General features: G+C 42.6%; 1 protein-coding gene and 1 long non-coding RNA gene across 10 annotated transcripts in view; one reads left to right on the top strand and one right to left on the bottom strand.

Annotated features, from left to right (window-relative positions):
* Positions 1-11,059, top strand: part of LOC140614208 (uncharacterized) — a 30,218-nt gene extending 19,159 nt beyond the window's left edge. Inside the window, exons 3-4 of one of the 4 annotated variants that reach the window (XR_012015120.1) lie at positions 7,199-7,258; positions 10,443-11,059. This is a non-coding gene — a long non-coding RNA (uncharacterized lncRNA). The other 3 variants (XR_012015119.1, XR_012015117.1, XR_012015116.1) reach the window with 3 other exon arrangements.
* The window catches only part of ULK4 (unc-51 like kinase 4), a 591,708-nt gene that overhangs the window by 81,304 nt on the left and 493,151 nt on the right, over positions 1-17,253 (bottom strand). The gene's annotated exons all lie outside the window — the stretch shown is intronic.

The raw sequence follows: 17,253 nt of genomic DNA, 5'->3' as shown, positions 1-17,253 counted from the left end.
CCTACCTGGAACCAAAAGACCTGAGGAAGTGAAGCGCCTCATAAAGCTGTGACCAAACTGGGTTCACATTTCCCCACATCAGTCTCTATGACACGGGTCTCTATGGCATAGAGATGGAGTGGTGGAAGTCTTCAGTCAAGGCTGCAGTCTAGCACACCTGGTAGACCAGAGGGTCTCCAAGGCTAAGGCCAGACTAATGGTCACAGGAGATGGAAGGCTGAACTCCTCCTGAGTCCATATACCTCTGCATCCAATGTATCATTTATGGAGCTTATTTTTCCCACAACAACAAAAGTACCCATCCTTCCTCCCTCCATATCTAATGTAACCCTTAGAAGGCAGTCACAGACCCTTGCCATCTGACCAGGAGCAAAAAAAGAAAAGCACCTGCTGAACAATATTTACTCAGAAACTGGAGATCTCTGGGATGATCCTAAGGAAGCCTGATTATCTTGGTTGGTTGCTGAGAGCTTGTCTCCAAGTCCATTCCACACAGGATGGACTTGAGCCAACCTCCTCTGCCTCCACCTCCTGCATCTGGCCCATTCACTAGCACCCAGCACATCACGGGCATATGATTGAGAGGGACATGGAGGTGTAGTTGTCGGAGCAGCAGTAATATGATTGCTAGTAGTAGTAGTAGTAAGCAGCAGCAGTGGCTTCTAAAGTCCTACCCTTCCTGTAGAACTGGACTCTGGGAGGAGCCAAGTCAGACTTCAGAGGGCAAAACTGGAATCTTTGCTACCCTACTCTGTTTATCAAATATGAGCATAAAACTAATGACCTCATGGAGCTCTGGGAACACATATAAGGCAGAGAAGTTTCTCCCTGGAGGTGTCTCACTATGGAATGTGGGGCCCAAGGTTCCTTTTTGTCATTTTCAATGCCATAGCATAATTTTTCTTCATGTGTTTTTTTTTTCCTCTGTAAAGTGAAGGAAATATCACCATGGCACCACTGTCAAGGCCACACATATCTTTGTGAAAAATAAGATGGAGATTATTTTGTCCATCTTGCCATTATTAATATGGGCATAAATTCCTTTGATATTTCATGGGTATATTTCCAGGCACATGGTAGACATTTTAAAATTTAACGCTACATTATGATAAATGTGATTTGTGAAAGTCATTTCTTTACAAACACAGATCTTTTTCCATATTTTAGGCAAACCTACTATCCATCATCTTTAGCATTCCCATATTTAACCTGAGAAGATAATAAAAGTGTAGATTGAAAGAATCATTTTGTACTATTCTAACTCAGCTATCTCTGTCTCCCTTCTAGGGAAGCAACATGTTCTCCATCTTTTGTTTTTGATTCTATTTTTCTTGTTTTTTATTCCAAGGCCCGGGCCTTTTTAAGAATGAAAGTTATAGATCCCTTCTCCAGAAAAATGTGATGAGCAGAAACAAAGTTTTCATAGAACTAATTATATTTCATTGGAAGTTTATTTCCTTAATATAAACACAATGTAGAAATAATCTTTACAAAGAATTATGTAGCTTTCACTATCTTTTTTATGTGCTTATTGAACATATAAACCCCACAAGTGATCCTGCTTAAGAACAAACTTCAATTTGAAGGCTCGCTGTTATTTAGCTTGAGTAAGAAACTGAAATTATGGTATTGGTGCAGGATAGCCAGGTGGGCGTGTGGGGTGGGAAGGGGAGTGTTTTAACAGTATAACTAAAGCTAAGCCTGCATCAAGTAACACCAGAATCATCCTGTATTCTTTGTAATGAATTCATCATTTACTCTTCACTATGTCTTTCAAGAAGTGTCTGAGTTTGGCAAGATTCCCCTCACTGGAACTGCCTCGGTCATCATTGAAAAGATCCAGAAATCCAAATTTCCATTTTAAAGTCTGAGCAGGAAAAGCCCCCAAAGGTGTTGGCTGCTGTTTCCAGATGTGTGCAGATTGCCTATTGCAGAGAAATGAATGAGGCTTGGTCCTTTTGGAGACCTTGCCACCAGGCCTCTTCCTCCAGCACTGGGCCATTCGTTTGCAGGACACCTGCCTGCAGGCTCCTCTTCCAGAATGGAAGTTCAGTCAAAAGAGCACACGACTTCTCAGGAGCACCAGGAATAGGAGCTGTAGGACCTGGTAATGAAAGATTCTCCTCATTCATATGGCCAAAATTAAGTGTTCCATGGTCAACTTCTACTTTTCAGCTGTTTTCAGGTGTATTCCTTTTCAGTTCACACCAGAGTGCTCTGGACTCATGACAAGTCAAGCCACCTGAGTTATTCTCTGGAAAGCCCATAAACTCTGGGCACTAGATGAGAACTTTACACTCTGTATCACAGCTTGACCAAACCCTTTAGAAGCTGGTGAGTCAAGGCCTTGGCTCCCCTAAAAGACAAGTTAGCACAACAGGAAATACTTCCGTGGGATTGTTGGTGGAAGGTCTGGTGCTAGGGTGTGTGGAGGCAGAGACTTATGCCCTTTCTTCTTCACAAAAAGAGTCAAACTAGGAGCTGAAACAATACACATCTGATGGACAAAAGCTGTGGCCTGGTTTCTGGAAATACACCAAGAATTGCATCCAGTTTCCGCTAATGAAAAGTGGCATAATTGCCAATTCCTCCAGGATGTATTTAGAAATAATTAGAAATTAGAAACTCCAGGCATTCTAGAGTAGTGTCTGATAGGCAGTGCTTCATTCTTTCTCTTCTCATGGATGCCCCCCATCCCCCCCAGGTCCTCCCTCTGCCCCCAACATTGCTATAAGAGCCTTACTGGCTACTTAGACATAAAGCTTTCCCTTGGAGACAAACCCAAGCTTCTGTCTTTTCAAATACAGCCATCTTCCCTACCACATGTGAATCTCCACAACAGAGGGATAGGTGTGTTGTGTGTTGTGTCCACTGTGACTACCAGGGTCACCCCCATTCACTGGGTAGAAGAACTGACCTTCCCTCCTTTCTGAGTCACCTTCTAGGGCATACATTCTCAACAGGGCGATATTGATCCAAAAGAGGTGAAAATTGGCTCTTGGTAGGGGCAGGACTAAATCTTAGATATTACAGTGATTTATGGCTCTCCCAGGGACCACCAGATAGACAGAAGGGCAGAATGTCTGCAGTATTAAAATTTAATAGCAAGAGGCAATTAGAAAAAAGTGTCTCAAAAGGTTCCCTTGGATGCATGATGATGATGATGACGATGATGATGATGATGATGATAATGATGAAAGACTGACAAATACCACTCCAGTGTATTTGAAGAATGGGGTTGGTGTGTCTCTGGACTGTCATGTTCTCTGGCTGTGGTCTTGTGCTCTTTACTAGGCTGTAGGCATCTCTGCAAGGCTCCGGTTACCACCTGGATTCAGGGACCCCTGACTCCCTCCCCCATCCATGCTCCAACTATCACTGTAGCCACCGAGGAATGGTGAGGGTCACAGCACACACTGTTCTTCCTTCCTTTCTCCCTCAAGGCATCACTGACTTGATTAGTATTTATAATAGTATTCACTGAGAGTTTCAGAAGGAATTTGCCATTTTAAAAAGAAGGCTAAAACTCTGTATATTAAGTTTTGGTGTTCCCCTGAGGTCTTCACTAGTCCTGCCACTGGGGTCCCCATTTTTAGCCACTGCTTTCCCTGGCCCCTTCATATTTTGGGGACCCCGCTCTTTTAGGTATAAGCACATTTTTCCCATGCTCTGGTCCCAGGTTTAGGACACTTTGACCACCAAGAAGCAGCCAAAAATAGTTAACAATAATAACAGAGCCCTTTTGATTTGGCCAGGAGAGCAGCTTAGCTGCTCTTAACCTAACCTACTCCTTTAGACTAGGTTCCCAGGCTCATCTCTGCAGAGCCCAAAGTCCAAGCAGGAGGTTGGTGGTCGTGGAGGAAGGCAAATGACTCAAGGGATCTAACCTAAGGTGCTGATTAAGAGGGAAATGTGTGTGCCTTTGAGGTCAGACAAGGGCAGCTCAAAAGAAAGTAGGGCATATCCATTTTCAAATCTCAAGCAAACTAGACCTGCAGCACCTTCTACCCACTGGGTGTCAAAATGGTGCCCATGGAACTTGGAATCTGCCTCTTGCCCTGCTTTCTCATACTTTTAACTCTGCTGGACTTGCTTTCAATGTCAGCAGTAGATGGTAACCTTCCTCTTTAGGCTTGGGAATCAAAGAAACAACTTGACTCTAGCCTCTTCCAGGGATACTGCCTCCTGCTTACTCTGTGAAATTTGAAGCTTGGTGTTCATTGCTCCTGGGTCTCCCCCTCTTAGAACCCTCTCTGGACATCAAGTTCCCATTGGTTAGAACAAGCAGGGTTTGGCTCCACTAAGCAATGACCTACCTCGCTGAGTATAAACCAGATAATGTTCACTCAAAGGGCTGGGGAAACAGGCACAAATTTGTACTGATGTATTTGATGAGCAATCTGTTATATACTGGACATGAAATCAATAATAACTAAAGCAAAACAAGGAAAGACTGTGTTACAATTTTCCAACTTATTTCCACGGGTTAACCTACTACATTAGCCAGAATGATGCTAGATGAAATAACAGTCCCCAACCACTCCCATCACCCAAATCTCAGGGGCCTAGAAGTTTACTTTTGTCTCCTCTAACAGATGGTTCAACACAAGCTTCAAAAGGCGCCTGCTACCTGGTACCTCAGAGACACATGCTCCTTCCACCTTCTGGCTCCACTGTCCCATGGGTGGGTCTCAGAGCCCTCTGTATCCAGCTGGCAAATGGGCAAAGAGAGGAAAAGGCAGCTTTGCCTCCTAAGGAAACTCAACCCAGAATCTCACATATATGTGTTCCCACAAGCAGCTAGAATCTGAATGCAAGGGATGCTGGGGTATGTAATCCCGTTGTGGGCACCATGCTGGGTGCATCATTGGCCACTCTGTGGTCCCTTCTTCTCCCATCAGTCCACAGTGCCTGAGGAGAGGCTGTGCTAGAATCATGATCTCATAGGGAGGGCCTTATGAGACAACGAGGACCAATTTCCTTTTACCAAAAGGCGTGACTAGGCAGGGGCCTCTTATTTCCCAAGGATTACTGGCTGCCATTTTCATAAATTGCATCCACTACAAATCAAGCTTCTCTGGCTATCTCTGAAATCTGTTTTCAGAGATTTCAACGGAGAATAAGTTTTAATGGTTTCATTTTCTCCTATCTCATTTATGGAGCACATTTGCAGGTAATTCTCATTTTTGTTAAAGTTTTTGATTTTACCTCCTAAATTACAAACACTGGGTGGTAACATGCTTCTTGCTCATTAGGACAGGGAGCTCTCTGAGGTCAAGACCATATAGTAAGTACTCTTTATTGTACTTTCTGCTTCTAAGTTAGGAAGCAGGCAAAAGCTTGACAGAGGCCAGCTTATACAAGGCTCCTGGAATCTCAGGAAATGAGGACCCCACTCTGAGGCAGATCTGCCAGCCCAACAAAGAAACTGTTTACTAGAGTATAACTTAATTTCTAAATCTGTTTTCATGACAGGCACATATAATTGTAGATAAGAACTATTGTGCGGGCCTTTCCAGGTAAACACTTGCCCTCTGTTATACTGTGGAAATCCAGAATAGCTAGCTGACCTCACTTTTACCTTGTGGATCTCCTTTCCCCAGTGATCTGGGTCACTGCCTTTCCCTTCCCCCAATACATGTATCAAAGCATTGATGTGTTCCTATTATGTTCATCATTTTTGAAAGAGTTGCTCTCAGCTTGCCACCACATTGGAAAGCAGCTAGAAAACTCTTATTTGCCAATGAACTGACTGTGCTGATGGCAAAAACAACTTTCCAAGAGTGCCTACCTATTAAGGAGAGCCTGTTCCCCCAAAAGAGATCTCTGGTGGTAGAATTTTAGGAACAGATGATGACTTTCAGGGAAGACAGAGATACTTTGAGGTGGAAAGCATTCCTAGTCCTCTTCAATCACCCTGAGAAATGGTAGCTTTTGGTTTACCCACATCTAAGACTTGCCCTGAGAAGAGGGATCCAATCCTGGGTTGAATCCCAACCTCCAAACTGCGTGCCCTTGGGCTCAGCAAAAGCTTCACAGAACCTAACTTCTGCTTACAGCTCATTACTGCACCCATCCTGGACTTAGTGATGTTTTTTAGTGTCATCGTCTCTATGGATACATTTTTAATGCAGATTTGGGGGTAGAAAGTCTTCAGGGCAGTATTCATAATCAATCAGCACTTCCTTATTGTAAGAGAGCTGATTGTCAAGATTGTTGTTTGGGAAAAATATTGTAGAAGATCTCAAATCAAACTGTATAATCAGCACTTGTGTTTTATGCAAATTAAAGACATATTCTTACACTGCATCACAGGAGCTAATCATCCCAGCACCATCACTCAGAGAAAGCATCTGCCACCCGAAATTTAGAACAATAATTCACAGTCCATGGAACAGTGCATCACCACAGATTACACTTGTTATAAATTTATAATGATTTCATATAAAAACATTACATTTTAATAGTTTCAAGAAATGACAGGGTAGGGCTGGTATAAATGTTTAACTAGCACTGTCTCATATTCACACTTTGTTTATTTCATTACTGGGTATGCTAAAATGAAACAGCTAGCTTAAAAATGTCATCAAATTCAAAACAGAAAACTTCTGAACAGACACTCTATGCAAACCAGATTGCTAGCCCCAAGGATATCCCACAGCATCTTTTAGATAAACACCTGGGTATTTCATTTAACTATCAAGCCATTTTCCCTTACGCATAAATTGTTTATCACTCTAACCTTGGTGAGATGAAAAATAGGTCATGACCTTCATAATTGAATTTGTGTTCATATTTGCAGGCCACCACAGAGGGGCCCTGTCCCCTTATGTTCCCTGTGCCCAACTGCTCATTGGCTCTACTGTGACTTCCCATATTTTTCTATGAAGGAAAGAGGATCACTCAAAGAACATCAGGTCCTATGAATATGAGATTGAGATGTGACAGTCATCGGGATGTGTCAGACACACAGACAAGGCCCGGAGCTGCCTGGCAGGAATATATTTGATTTGTTATCGTCAGATGTATATTGTCTAGTGTCCTGTCTCTTGCTCATCTCTCTTTTCTCTGAATTGTCAGTGATTCTGACTATTCTTTTCTGATGTGATCATTCCTACAGCTCTAGGGATGTGGCAGCATTATAAATCATAACAGAAGCAACTATATCCTTTATGTCTCCACTATTTATTAATTGTAGACCAAGCAGATTTAAAACTCCATGCCATACAAGCCGGTGCAAAAGGGTGGTCGTGAGACGGTAGGTTTCATAGGATTCCTTTCTCTGGGATTTTTAATTTTTAAAATAATTTCCGTAACACTTAAATCGTTATGACTAAAAGTCACATGTTACCTATACAATCAGAAACTAAAAATAAAGATTTAATTTTGTTAGCTAAGGAGGAAAAATGTTTCTCTGGTCTAGGTGGTCCATAAGGAAGACAGGATTGGTGTGGAAGGCGAGGTGAAACCAGGCAAAGCCCATTAGAGCCGAGAGCCTGGTGAGCAGGTGCAAGTGGCAGGTTCAGGTCGCAGGTAGGAGCCAAGGCTGAGGGAGCAGGAGCTAAAGGAAGGGGTGAGGACAGCTGGGAAATGAGGTGCAAGGCAGAATGAGGCCTGGCAGTTCAGGTAGCAGGTGGAAAATGCTCCCTCCTCATTCCTGGAGAAGTGGAATGCTGATGGATGAAACAAGAAGGCTCAGGTGCAGGCTTTAAGCAGAGCCTGCAGGGTGAGAAGGGACAGGAACACCAAAAGGTGTGATCATGAGTAGCAAGCAGGGATTTGGGGTACAAGTGACCAACAGAATCTAAGCCTCTTCTATTTCTCAGGCATCTTCGGCAACCATGGGGAAGTGCTGGGACCCTATGGCATATCAATTGTTTTACGTGGTGATTAAAGGAAATGGTGACCCTAAAAGCCTAGTATATGTGAGAACATTTGGGTGAAGCTCTGATCCTTATAGTAACCTACAGGGCAGATGCTAAAATCGCTAGTTTATTGATAAGAAAAGAACGTTTCAGGAAGTACCTTGGCCAAGGTTTCCCAGTGTAGAGCAGAGACTTAGACCTACACCTGAAATTGAAACCTTCCTCCTTGTGAATGCTATCTTGGAAGGAAGAAGTAGCAGCTCCACTCAGTAGTTTGCATCCACCTCTGAGAATGTGTCGGTGCAATGTGGGGCACACCCCACTCCCCCAAGTGCCAGAGCACTGAGCTCGGAGGAAGGCCGAGCTCCAGGCTGTGTGAGAGCCAGTGAGATGAAACTACAGACTGTATTTGGTCTGCCTCCCTCAATGTCAGCTCCTCTGAGTGGAACACCAAGATCCCATAGCTACATAAGCAGGGTGGAGAGTTCCCCGGGGCTAGAGACTGGCCTGCCCAACGCCCAGCGTGCAGCGTGGCACAGGGTAGGGCTCAGCACATTTGGTGAATGCAGACATGAAATGGAAGTGGCTCTGGAATTGGTCTGCTGCCTGCCCATCCAACACTTCACCTACTCTCCCTGAGGTGGTCTCCCCCACAGGAGACGAGGAGTTGATGAATGCCACTTAGTTCAGGCTACTGCAGCAGGTGTCGTAACAGATCTAGATTTTGATCTGAGAAGGAGAGCCATGATCTCACTTTGGGCTTAAAGGGGTTATTATTCCGGCTGCTGTGTTGAGAACAGGCTGTGAGGGAGGGTGGGGGTTGGAAAGTCTAAGGTACAACAGCCAGCCAAGTGACGGTAAGGAGCAGGCCGGATGCCATCAGGCTCAAGTTCAGGGGCTTGAGGGAGTAAACACGGAGGTGACTGGAGAGGCAAGGGACTGGCTGAGCCACCTGAGGAGTGAATGTAGATGGAGCAGGACAACATGCTATCCCAGAAACCCAGAGAGGAGAGTTTCTCGAAGGGTAGAGCTACCATGTGGCACAGGCCACGTGAAAGGCAGGTGGCGGGCTGATGGGTCACCAGCTGCCACAGTGAGGGCTGCCTGAGGGAGGGGTGGGGGTGAAAGCCTCACAAGCTGGATCCTAAGGGGTTTTACAGGGGCGGGGTGGGGGGTGGCAGGAAATGCAGCATTGAGGCAGGGATGTGGGGCAGGAGAAGTTGTTTTCTCCTTTCTAAAGGCAACTGGAGGGTATTATGCTGAGTGAAATAAGTCAATCGGAGAAGGACAAACATTATATGGTCTCATTCATTTGGGGAATATAAAAAATAGTGAAAGGGAATAAAGGGGAAAGGAGAAAAAATGAGTGGGAAATATCAGTGAGGGTCACAGAACATGAGAGACACCTAACTCTGGGACAAGGGGTGGTAGAAAGGGAGGTGGGCGGGGGGTGGGAGTGACTGGGTGACGGGCACTGAGGGGGGCACTTGGCGGGATGAGCACTGGGTGTTATGCTATATGTTGGCAAATTGAACTCCAGGGAGGGAAGAAAGAAAAAGGAAAAGGAAAAGGAAAAGGAAAAGGAAAAAGGAAAAGGAAAGAAAAAAAAGAAAGGAAAGGAAAGGAAAGGAAAGGAAAGGAAAGGAAAGGAAAGAAGGAAGGAAGGAAGGAAGGAAGGAAGGAAGGAAGGAAGGAAGGAAGGAAGGAAGGAAGGAAGAAAGAAAGAAAGAAAGAAAGAAAGAAAGAAAGAAAGAAAGAAAGAAAGAAAGAAAAGAAAGAAAGAAAGAAAAAGAAGAGAAGAAAGAAGAGAAAGAAGGAAAGAAAGGAAAGGAAAGGAAAGGAAAGGAAAGGAAAGGAAAGGAAAGGAAAGGAAAGGAAAGGAAAGGAAAGGAAAGGAAAGGAAAGGAAAGGAAAGGAAAGGAAGAAGAAAGAAAAGAAAAGAAAAAAAGAAAAAAAGAAAAGAAAAAGAGAAAAGAAAAAAAAGAAAGAAAAGAAAAAAGAAAAGAAAAGAAAAGAAAAGAAAAAAGAAAAGAAAAGAAAAGAAAAGAAAAGAAAAGAAAAGAAAAGAAAAGAAAAGAAAAGAAAAGAAAAGAAAAGAAAAGAAAAGAAAAGAAAGAAAAGAGGCAGGTGATGTAACAGCTTACTGTGCTCGGATGGGAAGGACCCAGCTAAGGGGACTGTGACAATGCGGGAGGGATGTCAGAGAAACATCCTGGAGCAAGAGGGAAGAGAGGGCCGGGGGCAGAAGGGGAGGCCAGGAGGGGAGCGGCATGGATGCCGGGAGGTGGCCACGTTGGGGCAGGAGTTGGAGGCAGTTCTCTCCCGAAGGCCTCTATTTCTCAGCGAAATATGAAGAAAAAGTCATCAGCCAACAGAGAAGATGGGGGGGGGGGGATAACGGGTTTGGAGAGTTTTCAAAAGATTTGAACTAGAAAACAGGAGACTTAGATTTGATCGAGAGAAAACTGATTGGATGACATAAAATTCGGGGAAAAAAATAAGCTGATTTATCAAAAGTGCTCATTTATTATCTTGCTGTTTGCCAAGGGCTCTTGAACACAAACTCCTCTCTTCCAGGGGTCAGGACTGACACGGATCATTCCCTGAGGGGGCAGACGACCGAATCCACCAGAACGTGGTGCACATCCTCCGTATAACTGCTTATAAGCTCAAAAGCTATACTGCTGAAAATACATCATTATTTGGGGATTATTTTACATCACAACATTACTAGAAGTTTTCATATCCTAGCGTGACTCACTAAGACTTTTTTCAAAGGAGCATCTTAGTGGGTGCTGGGGGCAAGAGTGTTTTAATTTGTTCCCCGTACATTTCTGTGAATGTGTAATATTAATCATGATGATAAAATGCAGCACCTTACTTGAATTTTGATATAATGGAGGTGTATTAAGTGCAAGTTTCTGCCATAAAATCTTTGAAGATAGATGCTAATGCTTTGGTGTTGTTTCTAAGGAAGGTGGCTCTATTTTTAGTGGCTCTTTTTTGATTTTATGTTATTATGAAGTTGGAACTTCAGCCATGCTAATAAAATAGCAACAACAAACTAATCAAAAAAGGCTATGCTTGAAATTTTAGCTGTTCATATCACATGGGTCACTGTGTACTTAGAAAGGAGCTCAGGGGCGCCTGGGTGGCTCAGTCGGTTAAACATTTGACTCTTGATTTCGGCTCAGATCATGGTTTCATGGTCGTGGGATCGAGCCTCGTGTCAGGCTCTGAGCTGAGTGAAATCTGTCTCAGATTCTTCCTCCCTCCGTCTCGGCCCCTCCCCACTCAAACACACACATTCTCTCTCTCAAAATCTTTTTTTTAAGAAAGGGGTTCAAAACAGTCCAGCAAAGACCAATTTTTATTTAGAAGAGTTTTGCTGATAAGCATGTTTTACTGTAGCCTAGTTCCTAAGGCACCATTGATTAGATACCTCAATTATCCAGAATAACACACTTCTCAGCCCTAGCAGAGGGTTAACACTAAGAAAGATGGTTGGAACTAGTAAAATCATTTCAGGTATGACCTGAAAACTGGCATAGACGTGTGGAATTGAAGAACATGAAAAATGCCACCATTGAGAGTACTGTTGACATGTATACTGAAAGTTCCCAGGAAAGATGGCACCAAATTATTTGGGGATTTTTTTTTTTTTTTGAGAAAATACAACTTTAAGGGAAAAGCTAGAATTTATAATTGAATTAGAGATTGATACATTCAGGTTACTGAAAGCAGAGATCAGTTAGGAACATTCAAATTAGAAACATATTTATAAAAGTAGGCCCTGGACGATTTTGCCAATTTTTTTTCCAATTTTTTAAAAAATTGTGATAAAATAAACCTAACATAAAATTTACCATCTTAACCATTTTAGGTGCATAATTTCCTCCTTATTTGGGGTAAATATGATATGACGTACACTATTCAAGATGATGATAATGGTTAAAGATGGTAAGGTAAATTATGTGGGTTCAAATCCCAGATCTACCACTTACTCATTTGGCCTCCTATGCTTCAGTGTCCTCAACTGGGGAAAATGGAGATATTAATATGTGCTCCCCTAGGGCTGTTCTTATATTGTCCAGGTCGATGACGCAGCTTGGTGGACAGCCCAGAGAGAGCACTTGACACATGTTGACTTTTACATCATTATTAAGAAGGGGGTCAAAACAGTAACTTTGAGGAAAACTATTTCCCAATCTTTAGTGTCATCTGATGAACAGCTGGCAAGAGTAACTGGAATTCCCTGCACTTAGCAGCAGAGAATATTCCACATTCATGACAGCTCAGAAGATCCAGGCACCCTACCCTGGATGCGGTGTTCCTGGAAAGTTTTTGTGTAGTGACATAGTTTCCAGTGTCATTTGCTGCAGCCATGGCACTGACGTGCAGTCTGGCTACCCACCAGCTTTTGGGGTGGTAAAGGAGGCAGTAAGCCTGTGCACCTCTACACTGTGGACTCTGAAAACCATGCTGCCCATCCTCAGAATGCCTCAGGGCCACTGGTGAGACTCAAACCATAGACTCCAGCTCTCAGGGGCCAACCAATTAAGCCTAACAAGGCACAAGGAGCTCTTTTGCTGGGGGGGGGGGCACAGAGAGATGCCCACAGTAATTGGCAACAGCCCTCTGGTTCCCCAGGGCCTATGGATTCTGTGTTGGCAGCAGGGAAGGGCCGAGGAAGGGTCAAGACCTTGAGGGAGGCCAGATGGGATCACCTGGCTTCATGCATAAGTCATGAGCAGCTCTGCTGATGGCTCTGAGCTCTCCTGAGCGAGGCCCAGCACGGCCGATCCCTGATTTGGGGAAAGCAGGCCACAGAGGCCTCCTCTGTGCCAGAGGATTGCTGCTTCGCCACGTCTGACTGGGACAGCAATAAAACTGACTTCCAAGCTCCAAGGCAAGCAATAAAACTATATGCATTACGCAGTGTGCATTCCAGTTGAGCCGTCACCGATGCCCTGGGCAGAAGGTGCCTATCACAGACAGGAAGAATATGTGTTCTCAAACAGCAGTGGTGTTGACTGAGAAAATCAGTGTGCTGGAAGTCTACAGCCTGGTAGGGACAGACACCTGGGTCCTGAGTATTTGTGAAGACACTTGCCATTTCCAAAGTCTACACCTGTACATGCGTATGTATGCCTTTATTGATGGCTTTGTGCTGTGATAAACTGTGTGCTGCACTATTCTCTCCTATAATCCTAACGTAAATGCTCCCTCTGGTAAATTGTACTCAGATTTGAGATGTCAAATGACTTGTCCAAGGACACACAGCAGGTAAGGGACAGAGAAGTCTGAACCATGTGTCCTCTCTCAATCCAGTCACTGGTGATGACTACAAGGGCTCACTCAGTAACTCCCCTCCCCATTCCCACTTCATGGCCTCTGCCCTCAAACTGATCGATCAGCAACAACACTGGCTCCCTGCCCTCTGCCAGACCGAGAGCTGTGCCTTTTGTCCACATTACTGCATTATTAATGCATTTGTAGGTGGATATTATCATTTTAGCAGATAGGAAAACTCTCGTACTTTCTGCTAGCCTGTTTCACGGGATTTTGTAATCAATATTCTCTCCCTGGTATTTCTCTTCTAGTGCTGTTGAAAGTCTTTCCCCTTGTGAATTCTTTACTAGTTAAACTAGCTTTAGAAACAGAAACCATAAACAGTTATGTCAGCTTTGAATGTTATGATCATGTTCAAATATAAGAAAAATTAAAATAAGAAATAAAGGGGTGCCTGGGTGGCTCAGTCGGTTAAGTGTCTGCCTTCAGGCCAGGTCATGATCTCAGGGTCCTGCGATTGAGCCCCACATTGGGCTCCCTGCTCAACAGAGGAGTCAACTTCTCCCTCTCCCTCTGCCCCTGCTCATGTGCACTCTCTCTCTCTCATTCATTCTCTCAATTTTTTTTAAATAAATAAAAACATTACCAAAAGTAGATGTTAGCAGGTCTTCTAAAAAAAAGTGGACACACACAGATTAGAGTCCCAATCCTCTTCCTTGAAAACATAGCTGAAAGTATAAGCAGCTGGCTTAAGAGAGACTGGATTCTGAAAAGAGAATCTCTTAGACCCAGATCTTTTTTTATCACCTCAGTAACCATCCACTCTGGATTTTCAGGAGCAGACCCTAGAGTAGTGTTTTTCTTTTCTTCTTTTTTTTAGAGTAGTATTTTTCAGAGTGTACACATGAATCTCCTGAGGGGACCATGCTGACATGCTAATTCTGATTCAGCAGACACGGGGTGGGACTTGAGACTCTGCATTCAAATGTGTTTCCAAGTAATAAAGCTGCTGTAGATCTAGGACCATGTTTTGAATGGCAAGGGGCTGGAGGTCCTGTGGACCCCATCACACCATCAAACTAGCCCTGAGACAGTATTATTTCAGCCTGTTCACTACACTCTGGATTCAGAATCCAGAAGTGCTTTTCATTGGTAATCTCAGTATCTGGTCTGCAAATAGTTGTTTTTACTGGGGCACGCCCTGGGTGAGAGCTGCTTTATGTCCCAGTAAACAGTAACACTGGCCTCATTTAAAGGAAAGAAAAAAGGAATAAATAAAATTTGACTGGATTTTTTTGGGTGTTGAGTTTGATTAAGTTCTTTACAGGTTTTTGATACTAGCCCTTTATGTACACTTGCAAATATCTTCTCCCACTCTGTAGCTTGCCTTTTAATTTTGTTGACTGTTTCCTTTGCTGTGTGTAAGCTCTGAAACTAATAATACACTATGTTAATGAAACTGAATTTCAATTAAAAAATTTTTTGACAATATACAGCACTAGCCCTCATGACCTTGAGCTCTGAACCTATGAAAGTTGAATGAAACCAATTCAAAATAGCCTCAAATAAACAGCAGACATTTTTCATGCCCTAATGTTTTTACAATTATTGAGTGAAAAATGTATTTGGGAAAGAAGACAACTAGGCATTCTGAAGCCTAGAAATTAATATAATATAGGAATAAAAATGATGATGGGGATGTTGATGATAACAAGAGGTACCATTTCTGAGCAGTTATGTTCCATGCATATGCTAAGCATGTTGCTTACATGCTCAATCCTCACAACAATGTTATGGTAGAAATATTATTATTTCTATTTTTCATATTAGAAAACAGAGATCAGTGAAAACAGATTACTTGGCCAATTATTTACCAAATAATAGTGAGACTTGAATCCAAGGCTTCCCAAACCCCCAAGCCTCTTCACCACTATGCTGAATGAGCTCTTTCATTGGGAATGCAGAACAAGCATCTTGTCAAAGTTCAGACTTCACCCACCTCAATGTAACACTACATCCTAAAGCTGTATCAAATAAACTAAAGACTTTTTAAAAATAAACAGGACAATTGATATTCTTGATTAAAGACATAGATCAAATTGGTTTAAATAAAATATTCCATATTGCAAAGAAACCATTTGGATAGATTCACTGTTTCCCTCAACAAAGGGTTATCAGTTAATCACACATCTGAAAGGTTGCCCAGTTTAGATCTGCTAATCCAGAAAAGACAGACAGTCACAGTGGCACCATTGCAAAGGCCAGAGATGCTCTCAGAGCAAATAGCAAGCAGCATTTGGGTATTTAAGGCACCCCATGTAGAGAGTCCTTGGGATCAGAAAAGAAATCCTGGTCAAATGGCTTTATGGCTTCCCTATGAGTTCAATTCCATTCTTGAAATCCTCTTAAGACTTGATGAATCACCAAACTCTACCTTGAACCTAATAATACACTACATGTCAACTAACTTTAATTTAAATTAAAAACAAAGAAAATACAGATTAAAATACATCTTATATCTTTTTAAATGGCTATCCTTAAAGACAAGAGACATGGTGATGGATGTTAACCAGACTTATTGTGATGATCATTTCACAATATATACATATATCCAATTAAATTGTACATCTGAAATTAATGTTACATATCAATTATATCTCAATTAAGAAAATTAAAAATGATATGAGATGAGAAAAAAATATGTACTTCAATGGAAACCCAAGGAACCTGGGCTAATTACTTTGCTGGTGGTTCCCATTAGCTCAGCATCAAAGAGGGTGACTGTTTATTTAGATTAAATACAATGGAAAGGGGATGGAATGGTCTTTTATTTGTATTTATAGTTTTGGAAATATATAGTAATTCCCTAGAAAATATGTACTTCCAAGAGTAGTAACATCTTATATTTTACACAATCAGCATCCAGTTCAATAGATTCTATAAATGAAATGCCCTAAACACATATCTTTAAAAAACACACCTGACATACATAGAGACATATACAAACACACACATACCATTGTGTATATGTACAGCTCCACAGGAGAACAATTTGCAAAAAGATACACAGTAAGTATACAAATACACTTAAACATATAGCCTATCAGCAAATTGCTCTCCTGTGGAGGATGTGGGGTAAACGTCTACATACCACAGTCAAGTATTTGCTGTTCCCTTTGCCAAGAGGGTAATTAATTTAGGCAGATTACCAGACCTGTAGTGCTAATAGACTGCCCATGAAAGGCTGTTGGATTTTCTGGATCCATCTGCCATAGTTCCTAACATTTCTCTCATTCTGAGTTCAGAAAGAACTCTTCGAGTTGGTTTTATAAATAATTCAGTTGGCTTTTGTCAGAGTGTATTCTGTTACTCAATCTCTCCACTGGGTTTTAAAATTTGAAAGCCATGTTTTGTTTATGAATGCGATAATCTTTCAAGTCTTTATGAGGATACTAATTAGAATTTTTTTTTTAAGTCTTGTTTCTTATTTTGTTGTTGTTGTTTATCATTTTTTAACCACTGGCTTTTCTGGTTCACCTGTGGCCATTCTTTAGCTACAGACTTTCCTCAAGTGTCCAGTAATTGATTCTTCTTTGTCTATTCATATTCATAAATGAGATCTATATGAGTACTGGTAGCCTGATGAGCCACCTTAGGAATTTATAAGATCTCACTTTGGATTCCTTAGGGAATCTCCCTTAAGCAGAGGCTGCTGAGAGCAGTGGGCAGCCTTGCCCTGGGAGAAATGAAGGAGAAATGAGTCAATTTAAATTTAGAGGAGGAATAGGATCTGAAGGTTGAGCATCCACTTTGGTGGAGGGCAGTGGCTTTGGGGGGCCGGGGCAGCCCAGCACAGGATTCAGTTACCCTTGTACCTACCCCAGGGCATCTTGGAGAAGTTCCTGTGCTAAACAGGTCCAAGGATGGGGCCAGGGCCCAGTCTCTGCTCTCCCTCTGAGCCCCTGCTGCCCCTGAGCCTGGGATTCATCCGAAGTTTCTTAATAAACCTGCTTATTTGCCTGTGGTGAACTGAGGTCCCCTAAATTCTGAATACCCTTTTTGTTAAACTAATTGGTGTCTTCTAGAAGTTTCCCAA

Source organism: Canis lupus, chromosome 22, assembly GCF_048164855.1.
Source record: "Canis lupus baileyi chromosome 22, mCanLup2.hap1, whole genome shotgun sequence".
Classification (NCBI taxonomy): domain Eukaryota; kingdom Metazoa; phylum Chordata; class Mammalia; order Carnivora; family Canidae; genus Canis; species Canis lupus.
Note: the sequence above shows the minus strand (reverse complement) of the source record. Positions and strands in the feature narration are given on the sequence as shown.